This window comes from Cryptomeria japonica, chromosome 7, assembly GCF_030272615.1.
Source record: "Cryptomeria japonica chromosome 7, Sugi_1.0, whole genome shotgun sequence".
In the NCBI taxonomy this organism is placed as follows: domain Eukaryota; kingdom Viridiplantae; phylum Streptophyta; class Pinopsida; order Cupressales; family Cupressaceae; genus Cryptomeria; species Cryptomeria japonica.
The window spans coordinates 560579031-560600694 of NC_081411.1; positions in this window are offsets into that span (position 1 = coordinate 560579031).

The window sequence follows — 21664 nt, forward strand, 5'->3', positions numbered from 1 at the left end:
TTGCAGAATGTGTTTGTCTTCTTTTTACTATCAATTTATATTTTGATTTGGTGCAATAAAAAGAACGTTTTGGTGCATTTACAAACTCTGGCAACTCACACTTTGTTTGGTGCTTAAAATTAATTTGTCTGCTATGTCTGGGGTGCTTGCCCACTTTTTCATTTTAGCCCATTAGAGTTCCTGCCTCCCAATGCAATAGGTGGGTGAGACGGAATGACCCAAGCAATACTTAATTCGGTCCGCTATATAAAAAAGGGTATGATGAAAGTCATAGCCTATCGGTATTAACTCCTATCATTCTTATTAATTCAAAAGGGATTTCACATATCAAGTATGGTTAACTTAGCGCACGCAGAGTGCTAGCAACCCTGGATTCTGACTAAAAACCTTATTCTTAGAGGCCCAAAATCCTTACATCTGATGGTTTAGGGAGTGTGGATCGTACCTCGTAGACACCTCTCATGTACCCTTCAAAATGAGACAGGAATCCCTTCGTTATAAGATTGCAAATCTTTGGGGTAAGAGATTTGGTGTACCCAAGAAGTGTGTGCCATGGTGGGGGAGCCAGTGTCACCAAAATCTCTATCTATTTGTTATGTGTGTGGTATTTGATCATAGAGGCCCCATCGGATGGTTTCCTTTGTATCCTGAGTAGGCCACATGCATGTCTTCAAAGTGTCTATAAAATGTTCAGATGCGATAGACCAGTAGAGTCAATCCAGATTCGGGCCAACCTAGGCCCTTTCATGCGTAATGCTAATTTTTTAGAGTTTTCAAAAATCCAACACCATACTGTCTATACTATTTTCTAAGTGTCTGATTATCATAACTTCACCAAAAAATTCCTAAAATAAGTCAAAAATTTCCAAAACTACAAGAGAAACATAGAATTCCGCAAATGACCATTTCCCATTTTGCAATCATCCAGTTCTCATATAGCAATTCTCCAAAACTAATTTTGTATTTTCTCTGATTTCCTTTCATAATTGTCAAAACCCAATGTCGCATCCATCTAGTCTTGATGTTAAAACTAGTGCCTTATAAGGTCAATCAAAATCTGTCAACTGGGATCCAAATCATTTCAAACCTTGTGATCAACCAAGCTCTTAGATTCTATAGGTGTATCTAGTTCCTCTTTTTATATTCATCTTAAATCCCAAAAAATCCAAAAATATAGGTGCATTTTAGTTGTATTAAAACCCCAAATCCTAAAAATCAAAATAGTTTATCTAAACCAACTATCAAGGTCACATCCATAGCATCATCCTCCTGATCTTAAACATCCTTGATCTTAATCCAAAGCCAATCAAACAAACATCATAGAATGAAACTATGCATTTCATAGGGAAGGCGAATAATTTATCCCTTCCATCCCTATTCCATCATCACCCACAAAAATCTTGGCGCAGCAGGTCTACAACTAACAACAACAAATGACAAACATTCAAAATAGCAAAGCCAAAACCTCTTCATTTTCATTAATCCAATCACAACCACAAGACTTGCAATTCACAAATCCATTCTACCAACAACCCTACGTACCAACACCCTTCTCAAAAATAAACATGACAAATCAACTTCAACCAAGTCACACAAACTTCAACCAAGCCCCAAGTCAAAACCCATGCAATCAAGACTATAACCAAACCCAAAATCAAAACCCAACCATGTTGAAGCCTCAAAATAGTTCACATGCTCCTCTAAACATTCTCACAAAAGATTTCCAAGACATACTTTCCATGCCCGCTTAGGTCTAGCATCACATGACCATTGATCAAGCCTCATATGAACAATACTAAATGAGGGATATGTCAAATATGAATGGCCTACCTAAGGTGCATTTGTGTACCCTCTAATGGTAGTGTGTCATGCTTGCACACCTGAAAAAGGTAGTAGTCTCCTCCATCTATCTAGTACTTTGGGATCACACCTTTGATGGGGATCTTCAAGATCCTCTAGACATCTAATAGGGTGATAGTAGCCTCCCTGGTAGGTAGGTGAAATGTGCAAGTCTGGCTATCCCAGCACTCCACTAACACTGTCATCATCGCAGTGTGTGCTCTAATCCGCGGCCACCTCCCCACGAACCCTAGTCCCACAGCACTCAAAAATCTCCCTCCCGTTGGCCCTGAGTCATCTGTACAGTCTCATAGTCAAAGACCAATTCTCTCGAGATGTGAGAGACCCCTCATCCACCTACATCCAACCAATTCACCTCATTAGCCCTTTTTCTTTTATCCTACTAGATAACCTATTCTATATTATTCATACCCTATGCTACTCCTGGGTCATCTAAGTGCCCCCCTAAACCCCTCCCATCCCCTTTCCCATCTCCCTTTTCCTTTTCCCTACCTCCCCGGCAGAGATGTTGATCCCCCTTGGCGGAGATGTCAAACCCATGGCAAAGACGTCGCGCCACAGGTGGAGACATTTAACGACAATCTCCACCCCCATTCTACCCTTTTCCCCAAAATAACATTTTTGTGGATGCTATCTGTTTGCACTGGTGAGGTTCCCCCCTCTAAACCCCTTCACCGTTTGCGCAAGCGTTACCCACCTATGGAGACATTGTTCCCCCCACGCAGACGCCGAAACAACGATCAACATCTACGCCCTGACAATTTTCTAGCCTCATTTATGACCCTAATAAATGCCTAAATCTATGAAATCACAAAGTGGGGTCAGGGTACCTACCGATGGGCCATACTTGGTCAGTCCCTAGTGTCGTCGAACTCTCTTCGTGTGGACCATCTTGCTCCTAGGGCTTTGTCCTCTCTAAGTCTTCTAAAGGTGTATGTGACAATGACCCTTCCTTGGGCCTCGTGTAGCTTATATAGAGTCCCCATGGCCCTGTTTTCTGGCCCTTCTTCCATCTCCCTCTCTTTTCTCTCTTTGCTTTTCATTTTCTTATCTCCCTCTTTACTCTTTCCCATCCTCATCATTTCCTTCTTTTTCAAGAATTTCCTTGAAATTTTTTTAAAATTTTTCGGTTAAATTCTCGAGGGGGCATATACCACCAGCATCTTCATGTTGGGGTATTGTTTTTCTATCTTTTACCCATAACCAATTTTGTCATTGCGTAAAAGAGGGGCAAAATGTAGATGCTTAAATTAATTAATATAATTAATTTAACCTTACTACATAATTAATTGAGAAAATTATGTTATCATTTATTCTTCCGAGAATTAATTAAATTTAATTTAATTAATCTTGTCACTATAGTCTAATAATTAATTTATTAAATAAATTAATTATTCCCTATTCTTCTAAAGTTCCCCAAATTAATTTAATTCTTCTAAATCCCCTTTAGTTAATTAATTCAAACTAATTAACTAAACCATGTGATTCCTACAAATCGCTTTCCTCTAATCCTCACTTAGCCTAATTAATTCTTCTAGAAGCATGCTTATCATTATTTCCTAATTTTTAATTCCTCCACTCATTCTCTCCTCTTGTCAAATCCTCCTAACTTTCTCACTTTTCTTCTAATCTCTCATTAATCTTCTTAATCATCCTCTCTAATCATTTGCTAATGCCTAATCCTTATGATTAGCCACGAGTCAACCAATTGCCATAAATGGCTTCTCTCAACCCCCAACCTTAAATGCACCAGCTTTAATCATTTCAAGGATTTTAAATTTCCTCTTCCCCCCATGCACTCTCATCTTCCCAAAGAATTTTTAATTCTTTTTCCCTTTTCATTTTCCCATGTACCTCATTATTTGGGAATTTTTTATTCCCTTGTCCTCCCCTAAGAAAAATTTAATTCCTTTTTGTCTTCCCAACGTACTTGAGGGTATCTTCCCCATGTTCATTGTGGAATGTGGAGACAAGAAATGCCTTTATGGCAAATCTCTTGGTCTCCACACCATGTCCTCTCAATCCTCACCCATCTCCATCCTTCAATCTCAACCGTCCATTCCTCCCCCTTCAAATCTATAAATTGGGGTCTCCTCCCCTTCATTTCATATCTCATCTCAAGTGCAATCTTATGCTGCTCATTTAGCTCTAGAATCCATCCTTAGTGCATCCACATTATAGCCAATTTTAGTCATCCTACACATCCATCATATCTTTGCAAACATCCATCCATCTTATCCACCATAGTTGTTGTGCATTAAAAAGTAACCCACATCTTAATCAAGGAAGTCATCAAATCAAGTGGAGCATTGCGTGCATTTCCACTTCATCCATAGCACAATCCAACAGAGAAGGTAAAAATAGTAAGGTATCAATGGTTTATGTTTTGTGTTTTAGATGATTTATTTGATTACTAACCATTGAATACTCCTTGTTGTTTTTCCCCTCTTCACAAGATACCATGACTCATCCAATTTTTTTATCAAGATCTCACCTATCAAGAATCTTATGAAGATCCCCTAATCCTTTTGTGTTACATCCACAATGATCCCCTTCCATCTCAAGAGAAAAGTGTCCTTCAAAGTCCCATTCAGTACCCACCTCCTAAGAAAGATCATGATATCCCTTCCATCATCTCCAATGATCCAAATCAAATCAAGACCAAAGCACAAGCTCTAATGGTCCTCTTCCAAGTCAAGATCAAAGTATCCCTTCATCTCCTTGTCCTAATCCCCCTCATGATCCTAATTCACCTCAAGATCCCATCACCCCTGCTAAGGCTATTCATGAACTACTTATTTATCAAATGGCTTCCTCCACTTTCATCTGATCTAGTCTACTTCATAATCTTGTCATTCCTTCCATAAAATATCCTCCTTAAAATGCACTTGCATCTTGTTTTAAAAGAAACATGTATCCCATTGCTATAAAAAATTCAAAACATGCATTATCAAGGCAAAGGGTTAGGCCTACATGAACAAGGTATATTATAACCCCTTCATATCAATGCAAATCTCAGTTATCATGGTCTTGGCTACACAACTCACTCTCAAAATTTTGGTGTCCCTAATAAATCCCATAATCATCCATCTAAATCAAATCATGCACATTCCCCATCCCCCAAATCCATTTTAGGTTCTTGTATCCCAAAATCAAAGCCTTCCTCCCTCCCTCCACTATCCATATTATCCCTAGCTCACAATCCAATTACCCTGTCATAAATCAAGATCAACAAAGGCACACATCTCTTAGAATCTTCCAACCATCTACCTAAATCAACCCATCCAAAATACCTTTGTATCGTACCTATTCATCCATTAATCTCATTCCCTTTCGAAGCAATTTGGATGCCATGCATAAAATCTATAAGTCCAAAAATCCACATTTATCAAAAGATCAACATGTCTCATCTAAAAGACATGTAAAAATAAATAAAAATAAAAATAAAAAACCACGTGGATTCGCAAGTTTCTTATAGAAGCACAATACTCAGAAGAAAAATCAAAATTGGTATCCAAACTTTTTATTCACAAGGCTTCCTTCATCCCTTCGTCTAAATATATCACACCTTTCAAGCCTATTTTGGGTCCCTATGTCCCAAAATCCACTGTCTTAAATACTCCTTTACCTACTTCATCAATTTTTAATCCTTATGTCTCGAAATTCACTTCCAATCCTTCATCAAAATTTTAAAATCCAAAATCATCTTGTCCTCCATCACTCTACCAACTCTCAAGGTGTGTGTCGATGTTGATCTTGAAGACATTTCTATCCATCCAATCATAAATCTTCCAACATCCCATCTATTATCCAACACCTATTTTGCATCCTTCCATCCCTCCCATTCAATCCTTTGCATAAATCCTTCATCTGTCAAATAGACCTGTTTGTGTCATTTTGTCACATGCTCAATCTTATGTTCATTTTATTTTTTAGATATATATTCATGAATCGCTTTAAAATATGAGGTTGTTCCTCTTTAACATTATCTTTTGGTTGGGATGCGTACTCTATCTGGAAAGAGAATCACGTGTTGCATCTTGATAATAACATCTTTTGATTACTATTTTTCATACACTTAATACATCAATCTAGGTCATTGTGGTCTCTTAAGTGAAGACGTGGCTAGTGAAAAATCTAAAATCCTGCTTTAGTGCCACTATAATTCTCTAACCCATGTGAGCTTCATTATTACGAGCCAATGCTTGAAAAATATGCGAGAAAATAAAAATAATATCAAAAGATCAAAACAGAAAAATGAGCAAGAAAAAGAAAAATCAAGAAAAGAAAATAAAAAATTCAATGAAATGCAATATCAAAATGCTTCGATTTGGGAACATGTGAGTAACTCCATGGGGGCTATGGATGCATGGTCAGAAATGGAGCAATAATTGTGAGATTACAATGATAACCTCGTTAGAGCTATAGCTTCTTGCTAGCAGCAAGGCTCTATCCAGGATGCTTTTGAAGTCAAGGTAACTCACATAGCTAATCATGTCGGATTCTAAATATTACAATGATCATATGGACTTAAATGAATGCATTTCCACACACATGGATAATCAAATAAAAAGTACCTTGATCCAGTTTGGGATTCCTCTTCCCTTTTGAGTATGCTTCCTAGTTACTAGATATGTTCAGTTGAATTATCTAAAGGTTCTAAGTGTGGGTTGAGTCTCTATCTTTGAAATGTTCAAGAACACTTATTCGAGTGCCGCTAGATGTTGTGACAATTTCACACATCGCCCTTTTGCAAATGGAGATCTCTATACTTAGGGACAAGTTTAATCCACTTTATCATATCCTACCACATCTCCCTTTATCCTTTATCCACTATCCATCACCTAATCTGCATCCATCTTGTTTTTCCTCTTTTGATCTTGACGAGGCTTCAACTTATCCACACCCTTTGGTCCATATCCATTATCTTATCTTTTTCTTACTCTATACTCCATCGTCACTCTTGATCTTGCTTATCCTATCCTATCCAAATCCATCTCCTTATCTTGATCTTGATCAAAACTAAGGACATAAAATGCAAAACATGTTTTTTAGAATCCTCTTGACATATCCATGCCTATGGACCACATACCATTCATTGCACCAAGATATCACCTTACCTCACTATATCCAATCCCCTAGCTTGGATAAACATGTTATCTCATTGCAAAATAGTCCTTGGAAACCAAATCAACTCTGATTTCGTAATAAGCCACCTCCATCTTTCACTTGTCCATTTCCATCCCACTAGTTCCTCCATACATTCATAATGTTCCATGCCTTGCTAGACATTGGGACAAATAAATATATATTGCTTTAGAATAAATCATGACACATGTCTTTTACCTCAAATAGTGATCTAGGCATCTCTCAAAAATATAACAAAAAAATCAAATAATGTCCTTAAAAATTCCAAAAAAAATCATAAAAAAGTCCTAAAAAATCCAAAAAATCAAATAATGTCCTAAAAAAAATCCAAAAAACCAAATAATGTCCTAAATTTTTTTTTTTAAAACATCTTAAAAAATCCATGATAATCATAAAAAGCCTTGGAGAAAATCCCAAAAACATCAAATAAACTATGAAAACCCTTAAAAAACTAGAAAACAATCAAAAACCCAAAAACAATCTATCAATCGCAATTCACAATAAATTATCCTTTGCAAAGGCAAACATTTGAGCAAACATAACTCAAACATCATGCAAAACATTGTGCTTAAAAAATTATGCATCAACAAACAAACCACCATGCTAATCTACAACCTAATCGATCAAATGCCTATCAGTTTTCAAACATCCTTATCAAACAATGCGCCTTTACGGATACATTGTCCCTAAAATAGGCACCCTATCAGATCTAATGTCCTAACAGATACATATTTCCTACAATGGGCATCCTATCAAACAATCATCCTATCCAGAAACACTTATCCTTGGCAAGAAGATTAGTATGGTTGTTGACTCGTTTGGTCAAGTTAGTATTATCTATTATTTGATTTATCTTTATCGATTTATGACAGGCCATGTTCCTATGCTACTCGAGGATGTCCACACGTGACTAGAGTCGGTATGGTTCATGATCCTTTTTCTTTGTTTTCTATTTGTGGTGTGTTTTCATGAAGTTCTAGGGCACAAGTATTTTGTGTGTTTGTGTTGGTACGTTCACTCGGTAAGTATCCTATGCAAAAATGAAAGTCAAGGATAGCTACGCTTGTGACTATCACACATGCCTCGACCCTTAATACAACAGTTCTGAAATGGATGGATTCATTCCCTATCTGCTATGTGTTTTTTATTGCAATGGGATATCATTTATACCTTGGTTTTTCAGACCTTGTTGTATGAAGCTCCATTGATACATAATAAGGCTCGATGATGAAAATGTTGTGCTATAACAAAGACTCAAGAATTCGTGATAGTTTCATTTCCTCATATCAACTATTCTGTCCATCAACCAATTCTATTTCCTTACATTCTTCACTTCTTACTAATCATTCTTCACTTTGATCATATTTCATCAATCATTTGTCTTATATAGGATGTGTCCTTCTTGAAACCAGACGCTATCATATATCATTTGTCTTATACATGATGTATCCTTTCTGGTCTTATACAGGATGTATCCTTCCTGAAACCAGATGTTTTGATATATCTATGATCTTATGTAGAATATGTCTTTCCTGAAACTAGATGATCATCTATCTTTGTCTTATACAGGATATGTCTTTCTTGAAACTAGACTTGATCTTTACCCATCAATCCAATCATCCAATCAATCAATCAATCTACAAATCACTCCAACCATTTCTCCTACCTAATCAAACCCATACATGTCATCAGCAAACCACTCTTCTATCTCTCATATAACATTTTTCTTCTTTCAAGAGATCATTCATGCCTCTAACACACAAACAATTTCTCAAGGGGGCATCTTACCCCCATCCCTCGACATAATGGGGCATGTTTTTCACTTTTTCTTTGAAACAACATTACTTCGAACATTGCCTCAAAGAGGGGCAAAATGTTGACAAGTTAAAAATTGTCTCGTTACTAACATCGCTAATTATTTCTCTATATTAATTAAATAATTTTAATTATTTAATTAATCTAATTTTATTCTTCTAAATTAATATTCATCACTTTCATCATGAACTGACTATTCAATTTCTATTCTAATCATTTAAACATTCCTCTCTAAAATTAATTAAATAATTTTATTTAGTTAATTACGATTTATTTACTTGAAATGATTTTTATTATTTAATTAAGTTCAATTTTCTACTTTTCCCTAATTAAATAATTTCTTTAAATTATTTAATTAGCTAACTATGTCCTCCACATTAAATAACTTTCTTTAATTTATTTAATCTAATTTAAAATTAATCAAATTCCTCCCAAATTTGAATCCATTTCATTTCACATTAATTTGCATTTCATTTGACATTTTTGAAAATCAAAATTCAAATTAAATTTAATTTCATGCCAAATTTCCTACAACACATGCTAAAATTCCAACTACCACTGACTCTGAGTTCAACTCCCAATCAAATTTTTCTAATTAGCCAGTTAAATCAGTTAACTAATCAATCAATCCACTTAACTCCCAATCACCTTTTCTAACTAATCAATCAATCTAGTTAACGAGTAAATCAAGAGTTCTAACTAATCCACCAATTATGTTCAGCTGATCAATCAAGCTAGTTATCTCTCAATCAATTCAATTATGCAACCAGTTCTCATCATAATCATCTGCAATCAATTTTATCTCAATCATTCTCAACCATTGATCAAATCAGTCTTCAAATTGATCTCAGTCGTTCGAATCTTCCTCCCAAACTCTATAAATTCAGCATCAATCCTTCATTTTCAACAACCAACCACTATCTTTGAATTTCTTATGTCATTATTATGGAGGTTTCACAGCGCAATACTGAGAGCCATCATACTGCAAGATGTAGAAGAACAATGGAAGAGAGAGATTATTTCAACAAAGGGAGTTTTACTTTAATTGATTTTATGCTTTGTTTATTTTAATAGATTTTAAATGTTGTTACGGACTTAATTAATCTGATTTGAGTTTTACTGGTTAAGTCGTTCGATCTTATTAATATGATGATTTTCCCCCGTAAACCAAGAAGCTCATACAGATGCAAGCCAGAGTGTCACAAATTAATGCAAACAATCGATGTTTTAGTAGAGGCTTTGGAGGATACAATGATGCTAGAATAATTGGTGGTTATATGTTAGTTCATATGCCCCAAAATGGACAGGAAGAGTATTAGGGCTTGGATTGTAAAGAATTGGAAGACATAGGTGATTCTGAAGTTTCTCCCCAAGGGTTTTTTTGTTGCAATTTTTTTTATCTATGAAAGACTTGGAGTAGGTATTACAAGGAGGTTTATGGAAAATGGGAGAGATCCCACTCTACATGCATAAATAGTACCTTAACTTCAACTTAACAAAATTGTATTCATATAAATACCCTCTATGGATTTGACTCTACAATCTTCTATTGTAATACTTGTTTAAGGAGTACATTGATAAAACCATGCGCTCATTAGGAACCCTAATAGACCTTAACACAAAAATTATGGAAGCTGACTCTTATTTATATGCTCAACTTTAGGTGGTTGTAGTTAAGAAAATACCATAAGAGACAATGCTATACATTGAGTCATTACCCTAGATCCAATCTATAAAAGAAAAAAGAAAAAAATTGTACAAAGTGTAGGAGAAGGGACCACAAGTGGACCAATGTAGACAAAAACCTAGGATGCAAAATGTGTGGAAATCAAAAGTTTAAACTAGCATGACAACCTCCAATTCGCCTGGGCGTACTATGACTCCTGAGCAAGTTCATATCCAAGCTTCTGAATTAGGTAGTTTAAATATTGGTTGCATTCCAAATCCAATTGAGCCTATCACAACCATGGAATAAGGAATTAGGAATCCCAATGCAAGAGAACATAATAGGAATAATATTAAAGGGGAATTAGGTGAAATCTCAGGCTCTATCACTTCGTCTCATAGAGAACCAATTAACAGGGTAGAGAATGCATATTCTGATGAATACAATTCAGAAAATCTCTTTCTAGAGGATGAAATTTCTAATCCAAATGGTATTGGGATAATTGAACCGAGATATATAAGTCAATCAACATCCAAAGTAATAGTTGGAAAACTTTCAATTGGAAAGAGAAAGGAGAAAGTATAAAAGGTAGAAAAGAGAGGGAGAGATTGTATAATAGGGGTTAGCTCTAACTAAATATTTCATGCAAAGTACCAAGGGAGAAAGACCCTCCCTTGGTAAACAATGATGATTTCTTACTGGAATGTTAAGAGCTTAAATGCCCCCAGCAAGTAACTCATGACCAAGCATCAATTACAGATTTAATTGGTTGATTTAGTTTTGTTGTAAGAAAGAAGATTAATGTGGTTGAAGATGAATATTTTATCAAGCATTGCAAAATTTAGAACAGATGATTTCAATGTTTTGTTGGATTTGCGGGTGGTTTGGGTATCTTATGGAAACCAAACAAGGTCAATTTTGTGGTATTAGAGTGCAATACATGTTGAAGGAAATGTTCAATCATAGATTTGTCCTCCAATCTTGTTTTCACCATTTGTAATGTTAAAACAGAAGAAAAGAAAGAGTTGTGGGATACATTAGGAAGATTTTTAGGATAACAAATTCATCCTAAGAGGTGACTTCAATGTAATCCTTGAACTCAACAAAAAGAGTGGTAGTTTGATGGTTGAGAGCAAGCTAATGAAAGACTTCAGAAGATTTGTGGATAGGGCAAGGATTTTTTATATTCCACCTAAAAATGGTCGGTTCACCTAGACTAATAGTCGAAGTGGTTTGACTAGCATAGTTGTCTGTCTAGACCGGTTTCTTTTATTGCATAACTGACTAGAAGGTAACATTACTTTCGAATGTAAAATTTTGCCTATTGCTCTTTCAGACCACTTTCTTATGAAATTGATGATAAGAGAGGACCATGCCCCTACTAGAGGCTAATTTAAATTAGAAGGGATGTAATTAGGATGTGAGGATCTCATTGGATTGATCAATAGTTGGTTGAAAGAAGATTTGAATGTAAAGGGGACAAGAATTTTTATCTTCTCAAAAAAAATGCAGCATATAAAAATTAGACTCTATTAAACACACCATAAGACTAAGAGGGGGGGTGAACAATCTTGAGCAAATACTTAAAACTTTTTCAATCACACACACATACCAATTATCTTTAATCAAGTAAGCACCAACGAAAAATAAAACAACAAATTCCAAACACATGAACACTGAATGTTTACATGGAAAGCCCAATATAATAAAACCCATAGTGAGAATAAAACTCACTATATGAATAAATGAATACAATGTTGTAGGCAAAAGGCCAAGGAGTCTCACTGCTCCTGATTTGGAATTGCAAGCTAAGGTGTACAACCTTAGTGTAAGATACAATAGAGTTGAAAGCTGAGATGCACGATCCCAAGGCAAGATACAGATTTGCACAAGCTTCCAAAGGGACTCACTATCTTTAGGTAAGCACAAAAGAATTATAAATTGAAAGTAACAAGATGTCCTAATCATGAAGCTATCCTTGAACCTCTAATTCAAGTGACCAATGTCATAGCAAACACAACTCACACATTCGCTACCTCAAAACTTTGTCACACTGAAAGATATTCATCAGAGCTCATCACAAACTAAAATTTGCACTTCTACTTCCCACATATACTTCCACAACACTTTTAATCAATACATGCAACAATTCACACATCTACACATCTATATATATCACCTTATTCACCAAAACTCTTAACTAGGTTGGCCACAAACAAAATAAACATAATTTACACAAAGTCAACCACCGTGAGAAACTTCACTATATGTAGTCCACTCTAGGAGATAAAGAGGAACCAAATCCATTACAACTTGTCTTCCTAAGTTGATTCCAATGAACCGCACACAACAAACATCCTCCAAAGTTGGTATCAAATGAAATGTGTAGATAAACAATAAAGCACATTAACCAATCAACTCAAAAACATTATCCAATACAAATTATTTAATGTGGATATTCATAGGCCATGATAAGAACCATAAAAATACCTTAAATCAAACTCCAATACATATAGAGACCAAAAGAGTATGATCCAAATAAGATGAACCAATAGAGTTGGTCAAAGACCAACACAAATGATAATGTATGTCACTTGTGGAACAAACCAACACTTGAATTTTGAAATGGAACACTACATGAGCAATATGAACATGTCCTCCAACCTGCAACACTTGAATCATCACAATGGAGAAATGGGGAGCATTCTCCAAACCAATCCTGACAAACATCATCATTGTCAGCAAACTGCAACAACTAACTACAACACCTGAACTAATGAGGACATAAAAACATAATAGTGCAACATCCACATAACATAGACATTAAATTCATAATTACAAGCCAACATCTTCAAAAGTGGAGGAATGTGGAGCATTCTCCCATAAAGATTTTAAATACTCTTTCTTGCATATTTTAGCTTCCACCATTATCACCTTCTGGAAACACCACATACTCACGCAATATCACCACTATACATCATAAAAACATTTTAACACTCATTTCTAAACCTTTATATGTCAGGCAATTATTCACACATATCAGGTTGACATTAACAATAACATTGAACATGCATTGCTAACAATCTCCCCCTTTGTCATTGATAGCAACACTTGTACCACCAAACAAAAATTAACACTCCAACTATAACTCTTGCCCCCTTTGACATCAAGTACAAAGGGCCCAACACTCCTCCTTTTGGGTATATCTCTAATATCTGCAATACTATGTCTGTCAAGGATATCTCTCTTCTACACCATTTTCCTGCAATCAAGAAACCACAACCTTCATTGCTTCCCTTGAGATTAGCCACCACATCAATCTAGGAGACAGAAGATAGACTTTGAATCTCCCCCTGGAAAGATGCACCAATTATATGCATCTAGTTTAAAACATGAAGGGCAATAACCCCTAAATTTTGTCATAGATACTCAAAGGTATCATTTGATAGTGCCTTCGTGAAAACAACTACAATCTAATCCTTTGTAGGAACATATCCCAATCCAACTTCCTTCTATGCAACCTTCTCTCTTATGAAATGATACTGAATAGAAATGTGTTTAGTCCTTGAATGCATCACTAGATTCTTTGAAATGTTATTTGCACTTGCATTATCGCACATAATAGGAATCGCCTTGATATCTTTGTCAGTTTGCTTCATCCATATTAATTCAGTGCAACATCATGTTGCTACAATATATTTGTCTTATGTTGTAGATAATGACACTAAATGCTACTTCTTTCTCAACCAAGAGACCAATCTACCTCCTATAAAAATGCACCACCACTTGTACTTCTTTTTTTATCAGCACCTTCAACCCAATCAACATCTATGTAACTTTTCAAGGAGAAATCATCATCTTTCTTATACGACAAACCAGAATCTAGAGTCCCTTTCAAATATTTGAATATCCTTTTTACTTCTTTATCATGAGACTACATAGGATTAGCTTGATATCTGGCAACCAAACAAATTGTATGCATAATATCTTATCTTGAAGTAGTCAAATACAATAATCCACCAATCATATATCTATAAATTTGTTGATCCACTTTTGGAGATTCATCAACTTTTCTTAAATGAGAACCAATTACCATGGGGGTTCCAACTAGCTTACAATGCTCCATACTAAATTTATCCAACATCTACTTGATATATTTGGCCTAAGAAATGAAAATATCATCTTCTAGATGTGTTACTTGAAGACGAAGAAAAATTGACAACTCACGAATCATAGACATCTCAAATTTTTTGCATTTCTTCTACAAACCTCTTACAAACATCATAATCTTCACCAAAAATGATATCATTAGCATATACAAATACTATCAATAGTTTGTCACTTTCAACCTTGAAATAATTATTACTATCTGTGGTACCTTTCTTTAAGTTCTGCTGCAACAAATATTTTTCCAACCTAGCATACCAAGCTCTAGGACCTTGCTTGAGTCTATAAAGTGGCTTCTTGAGTTTGCAAACTATATACGAATCTTCTAAGAACTAAAACCCATCCAATTGTTCAATGTAAACCTCTTCTTCAAGTTCTTCATTCAATATATTTGCATATTTTTAGGAGCAATTTGATGATTTGGAATGGGGTTAAGGATGAGAAAGTACGCCACTAGAGTGTTATCAGCGATCATTTTGAGGTAATTTTGTGAAAGGATGGGATGACTATGACAGGGATCATAAATGGAGTGTGAAGTCCCAAGAAATTTTGCCTTTAAATGACATTTCTTCATGCTTTTTCCCAAAACATTTTGGAAATTGACTACCCAAGGTAGTAAGGATGTATACAATAAGAAGGTGATTTTTACAGTGAGAATGTGAAGCAGCAGTTGGCGTTCTTGGTTCGCATCTCTGAGAAGTGGTTAAAGGGGGTCTTTAAAATACACGACCCTCTATTCATGCAAATTCTAGATATTCTTCTCAGGGTTGAGTTCATGAAGACTGAACATTGCTATCGAGTGAACACGGATATCGTGTCGATGTTTGTTGTGTGGGGTTTCAAACTTGCAATGCATGAGGAGGTGGAGTGGCTTGGTGAATGAATTTTTTGTAGAGGAGGGGTTGTTTGGCTTAAAATCCATAATGGCTTCGATGGTGTCGGCAAAGGGTTTCAAGGAGGTTGAAGGTGACTAGCAAGTGGTAGGTGAGGGTGTGGAGGGACTCAGACCCTTCATTGTGTGGAATGCAAAAGAGCCATAGGAGGAGCAAAGAGTAGAGGCCCAAATTGGTTGAGAGTATCTATTGGAATTTCTACATGAAAGGGAGGTGTTGGTGAGGATGGAGGCAGTGGCAGAGAAGAAGGAAGGGACAGAGCCAATATTTGAGTCAAGTGATTTTTGGATCAATGGTCCAGTGTAAGTGTAGGTGGTGGAGGGGAACGGAAAGAAAATTGTTCGACTGGGTTGAATGCCCCCTTTTGGTGACACTGTGTTTCTATATTTTCATAGTTTTTAGACTTTTGGTGTTCGACTTATGAGTAATAGTCTCTTTAACATTAGGATGGAATTTTGTAAAGTTTTTTTTTTTTTTTTTTTGATCTTTCATTGGGTTGTCTAATACCCATTTTGAAGTAGGAGAATTTTACAAGGGGGTCTATAGTTAGGTTGTTTATATAAATTTGGTTGTGTAGGGTTATATTGTAAGGTGGCATGAATGCAATTTTGATATTTGCAAATATATGTAATATTTTTCTTTATATTAATAAAATATATACTATTTTCATCGATAAAAAAAATCTTGGATCTTGTTAATCAACCTACACATCATGCTAGTAACTTTTTGGTACATGAAAATTTATCTAATAGTTTCATTAGGTACATAAGCTACTATCTTAGCTCCTACCAAATAAGGTCTAAGATTCTTGACAATTTTACTAGGACATAGGTTTGTTTCTTTGTGATCATTTTTAAGCTTTGTTGCCTACAAGGATTTGTTGAATAATGCAATTGGCTTCTCAAAACCCTCTTCATTTTTTTTGCAACAAGACAACTATTATGGTATGAAAAGAAGCAAATAAATATATTTGAAATGAAGTGCTAAAATCAGGAGATTTAACCTTGGTGCTCATTTGATGTCTTCCTTGATTTCTAAAAAAGCCTTAATAGCTTCTTCTCCCTATGCAATTTGATCCCCTTTTCTTTAGTATATTATACCACTAGGATAAAATGAAATGAAGGGACAAGTGAGACTCAAAATGACACTAGTAATACTTGTAATGAACAAACTCAGAATGATACTCGCAATGAAAAAACTTGGAATGATACTCATAATGAACAAACTCATAATGAACGAATTCAAAGTAACAATCGCAATGAAAGAATTTAAAATAATCGAGATGGTGAAGGGAGGAATAATGTTGACAATCCCCTTTTAGCTATTACTCAATAGATTAAAGCACTTCAAACACAAGTGGAAGACTTACAAGGGGGAAGCACAAGAAGATATTTGTTGCAAGAGATATGTCCTTATCCATTTGACATAAATCTAAATATGATACCATTTCCTCCTAATTGTGAAATCCCTAAGTATGACAAATACAATGGTAAGACTGATCCTCAAGATCATGTTAGGGAATTATACACAACGAGTATGGAGTTCACACACGAGGACACCTATTTGATGAGACTATTCCCCAACAGCTTAAGTGGGCAAGCAATGGAGTGGTTTTCCAAGTTACCACCTGGTATAAGAATATTTTCAGAATTGGTAGACAAATTTGTTTCCCAATATTCATATAACATTCAACATGAGATTACTATGCCATTTTTTACCAGAAATCAAAAGAGACTAAAACAGAAAAAACAAGGCCAAACATCTACAATGGATGAAGAGAATCCTTTGGATCCACCACTCACAACGATGATTACGATGAATAAATAATGGAAGAAACAATCAAAGGAGCACAACAAGATCCAAAATTCAGTAGATTCTTGGAAAGGATCCTTGAAGTAAATAAGGAAAGATATTTTCTCATGTTAGCACGTCAAGGTGCCAAGCTAACAAGTAATTTTGATACCACTAAGATAAAACAAAGTGAAGGGACAACCAAGACTCAAAATGACACCAGTAATACTCGCAATGAACGAACTTAGAATGATACTCGCAATGAACAAACTCAGAATGATACTCACAATGAACGAACTCAGAATGATACTCATAATGAACGAATTCAAAGTAACAATCGCAATGAAAGAATTCAAAATAACCAAGATGGTGAAGGGAGGAATAATATTGACAATCCCCTTTTAGCTCTTACTCAATAGATTCAAGCACTTCAAACACAAGTGCAAGACTTACAAGGGGGAAGCACAAGAACATATTCGTTGCAAGAGATACGTCCTTATCCATTTGACATAAATCTAAATATGATACCATTTCCTCCTGATTGTGAAATCACCAAGTATGACAAATACAATGGTAAGACTGATCTTCAAGATCATATTAGGGAATTTTTCATAATGAGTATGGAGTTCGCAACCGAGGACACCTATTTGATGATACTATTCCCCAAGAGCTTAAGTGGGCAAGCAATGGAGTGGTTTTCCAAATTACCACCTAGTATAAGAACATTTTTAGAATTAGTAAACAAATTTGTTTCCCAATATTCATATAACATTCAACATCAGGAGGGGTTTTTTGGCTTAAAAGCCATAATGTCTTTGGTGGTGTCAGGGAAGGGTTTCAAGGAGGCTAAGGGTGACTAGTGAGTGATAGGTGAGGCTGTGGACAGACTCAGACCCTTCATTGTGTGGAATGCAAAAGAGCCATAGGAGGAGCAAAGAGCTGAGGCCCAAATTGGTTGGGATTCTCTATTAGAATTTTTACTTGAAAGGGAGGTGTTGGTGAGGATGGAGGTAGCAGTAGAGAAGAAGGAAGGGACAGAGCCAATATTTGAGTCGAGAGATTTTTGGATCAATGGTCCAGTGTAAGTGTAGGTGGTGGAGGGGAAGGGCAAGAAAATTGTTCAACTAGGTCGAATGTCCCCTTTTGGTGACACCACATTTCTATATTTTTGTATTTTTTAGACTTTTGGTATTCGACTTATGAGTAATAGTCTCTTTGCCATTAGGATGGAATTTTGTAAAGTTTTTTTTATTTTTTCTGATCTTTCATTCGGGTTGTTTTATACCCATTTTGAAGTAGGAGAATTTTATAGGGAGGTCTATAGTTAGGTTGTTTATATGAAGGTGGTTGTGTAGTGTTATATTGTAAGGTGACATGAAGGCACTTTTGATATTTGCAAATATATGAAATATTTTCCTTTATATTAATAAAATATATACTATTTTCATCGATAAAAAAAAAATTGGATCTTGTTAATCCACCTACACATCATGCTGGTAACTTTTTGGTACATGAAAATTTATCTAATAGTTGCATTAGGTACATAAGCTACTATCTTATCTCCTACCAAATAAGGTCTAAGATTCTTGACAATTTTACTAGGACATAGGTCTGTTTCTTTGTGCTCGTATTTAACATTTGTTGCCTACAAGGATTTGTTGAAGAATGCAATTGGCTTCTCAAAACCCTCTTCATTTTTTTTGCAACAAGACAATTGTTATGGTATGAAAAGAAGCAAATAAAAATATTTGAAATGAAGTGCTAAAATCAGGAGATTTAACCTTGATGCTCATTCGATGTCTTCCTTGATTTCTAAAAAAGCCTTAATAGCTTCTTCTCCCTATGCAATTTTGTCCTATTTTCTTTAGCATCTTAGAAATTGACTTAGTAATGTATGTAAAATTAGGCACAAATCTTCTCAAAAAAGTTGATCTAGCTAGAGAAAGATTAGATTCCTTTTACAGTTAGATTGGGGATTGGAATCTTGTCAATTTTTGCTACTCTCTTAGGGCAAATTCTTATACCATATTTTGAAACTATGTTTGAACAACTATCCTTCTATAACCCCAAATATATATTTATTGGGAATTAATAATATCCCATACTCAAGAGTCCTACAAAATATTTTTCTAGATGCAAATAATGCCTTTTTTGAAAATACAATGAGGTCATCCTGAACCATCACTATAATGACATCAATTAAGTCAAAAAATACAACATCCATGGCTCTTTGAAATGTTTCCCCAACATTTTTCAATCAAAAAAATATTCTAACATAGACATATGTGGCCCATGGAGTCATAAAGATAATTTTGTATTGTTTCGATTCTTTAACCTTTACCTGATTATAGTTTGAATATAAGATAAGACATGTAAGTTCATTTGATCTCACCTTAGGAGGAACTTTCATCACTTTCATGAAAAACCTATTATTGAAATCAAAATTCATTTCATTCACCCCTTGTCTTTGTTGCTATTTACTAAGTTGTCATTAGTTTTATGCCCAAAGTCATCCTATATACACTAGTCGGTTTATACTACCGAAAAGTCCAGTCGATAAATACCAAGGCTACCGGTGTCGATTACTGAAGAGAGACAAGTCACCGAGATGATATACATCAAGCTATGAACCGAGACGAATACAGAATGTCTACCGAGTAAGGTTCATATGTCTACCGAGCAGCAAAGAAGGAATACAGAGTTAATCTGAACTGAGTGGAAACGTGTTACCAGATTCAATGAACCTAGACACACATGTGAAACGTGTTACAAAATTCGAGAAGATGAAACTGTTATTACATAGGAAATTGCATTTCAATATTTTGTATGATTTTGAGGAAGAATATCCAATGAAATAATTTCTATGTTTATTCATTCAATAAAACATGTTTGTATGATCGAAGCATGAACAGATCATTGTCTCATAGATCTATATAAACAGAATTATTTGAGTACTTGAGAAATGACATGGAAAATAAAGAGAAGTGATGATATAGTGAAGAAAGAAGATTGACAGAGATATTCAGAGGTCACCGAGAAGGTTTCAAAGAATAGTTCAAGGGACAGAGTATACAGAAGTGGTTACCGAGTTTATTTATCAATTACCAAGGAATGCTATGAGCAAGGTAATTTTATATTGAGCACATAGAGTCTACTATAACATTTCAAATGTGAAGTTGCAGATATTTTGTAAAGATTTTGATTGAATTATTAAGTTGTGTTAGAAACCTTTAACAGGGTAAAAGACTCTAATAAAGTCTATAAATTGTAAAGCCTTTAACCAGGTACAACATTTTGTAAAAGTGTTTGTAAAATCCTTTGGCAAGGTAGATCTAAAGATCTATATACTCCTAACAGGGTAAGCTACCAGAAATAGTTAAACATGTAGCTCTAACCGAGCAATCTTGATTACTGCAGTAGTGAAGTTGTGGGTGTCATCCCCACCGCAGTTTTTCTCTCTAACCAAGAGTTTTTGCGTGACCAAAAATCTTTGTGTTATGGAGTGAAATTTTGATGGATGTTATTTCTATGATTATGTTTCAGTATTATATTTATGAGATCAGCAATACTTAGTTTGTGTTTATCAATAAAATTATTTTTCAAGAAAAGTTTTGAAGTATTGCTTCACCCCTCCCCTCTCAGTACATTAGCTTTGCAAGTCAGACCTAACAATTGGTATCAGAGCTTAATTCTTTGTAAAGGGACTAACAGCCTAAAGAGAAAGATCCTATCAATGGAAGGTTATAAACAATCACGCATAATTGTGAATCTTCAAGAAGAATTGGATCATGTTAATCAAGTGATTGCAGATATGCAGAGGCAAATGCAAAGATTACTGAAAGTCAGAAGAAGGTCATTTGATGATTTACAGGACTCACAAGAGTTGGTGGAAAAAATTGAGACATCATCTGAGAACAACATATCAGAAGAATCTGAAGAAATTATTGCGGAATTGAAAGAAAAGAACAAAGCACTTAATGAACAGCTAAAAGCAATGAGAAGGGAACATGAGTACTTCAGCACATAGATGACTAAAAATCTTGAAGCATTGAGAGTAGCTGAAGATAATAAGCGAAATATAGAAGGAGAGAAACAAGAGCTAGAAGCATTGGTGTCTGCAAAGAATGACTAAATATCAAGGATTACTGAAGTTCAACATAATCTGTCTGATCAATTGGATTATGCACATCATGAAGCTACTCTAAAGGAAAATGAGATCCAAGCATTGAAAATTGAATTATCAAGATTGACCGATGAACTAGAAGCAGAAAAGAAGTCAAAAGAAACACTGAGGAAAAGCCATGAATCGTCAAGAATGTTGGAT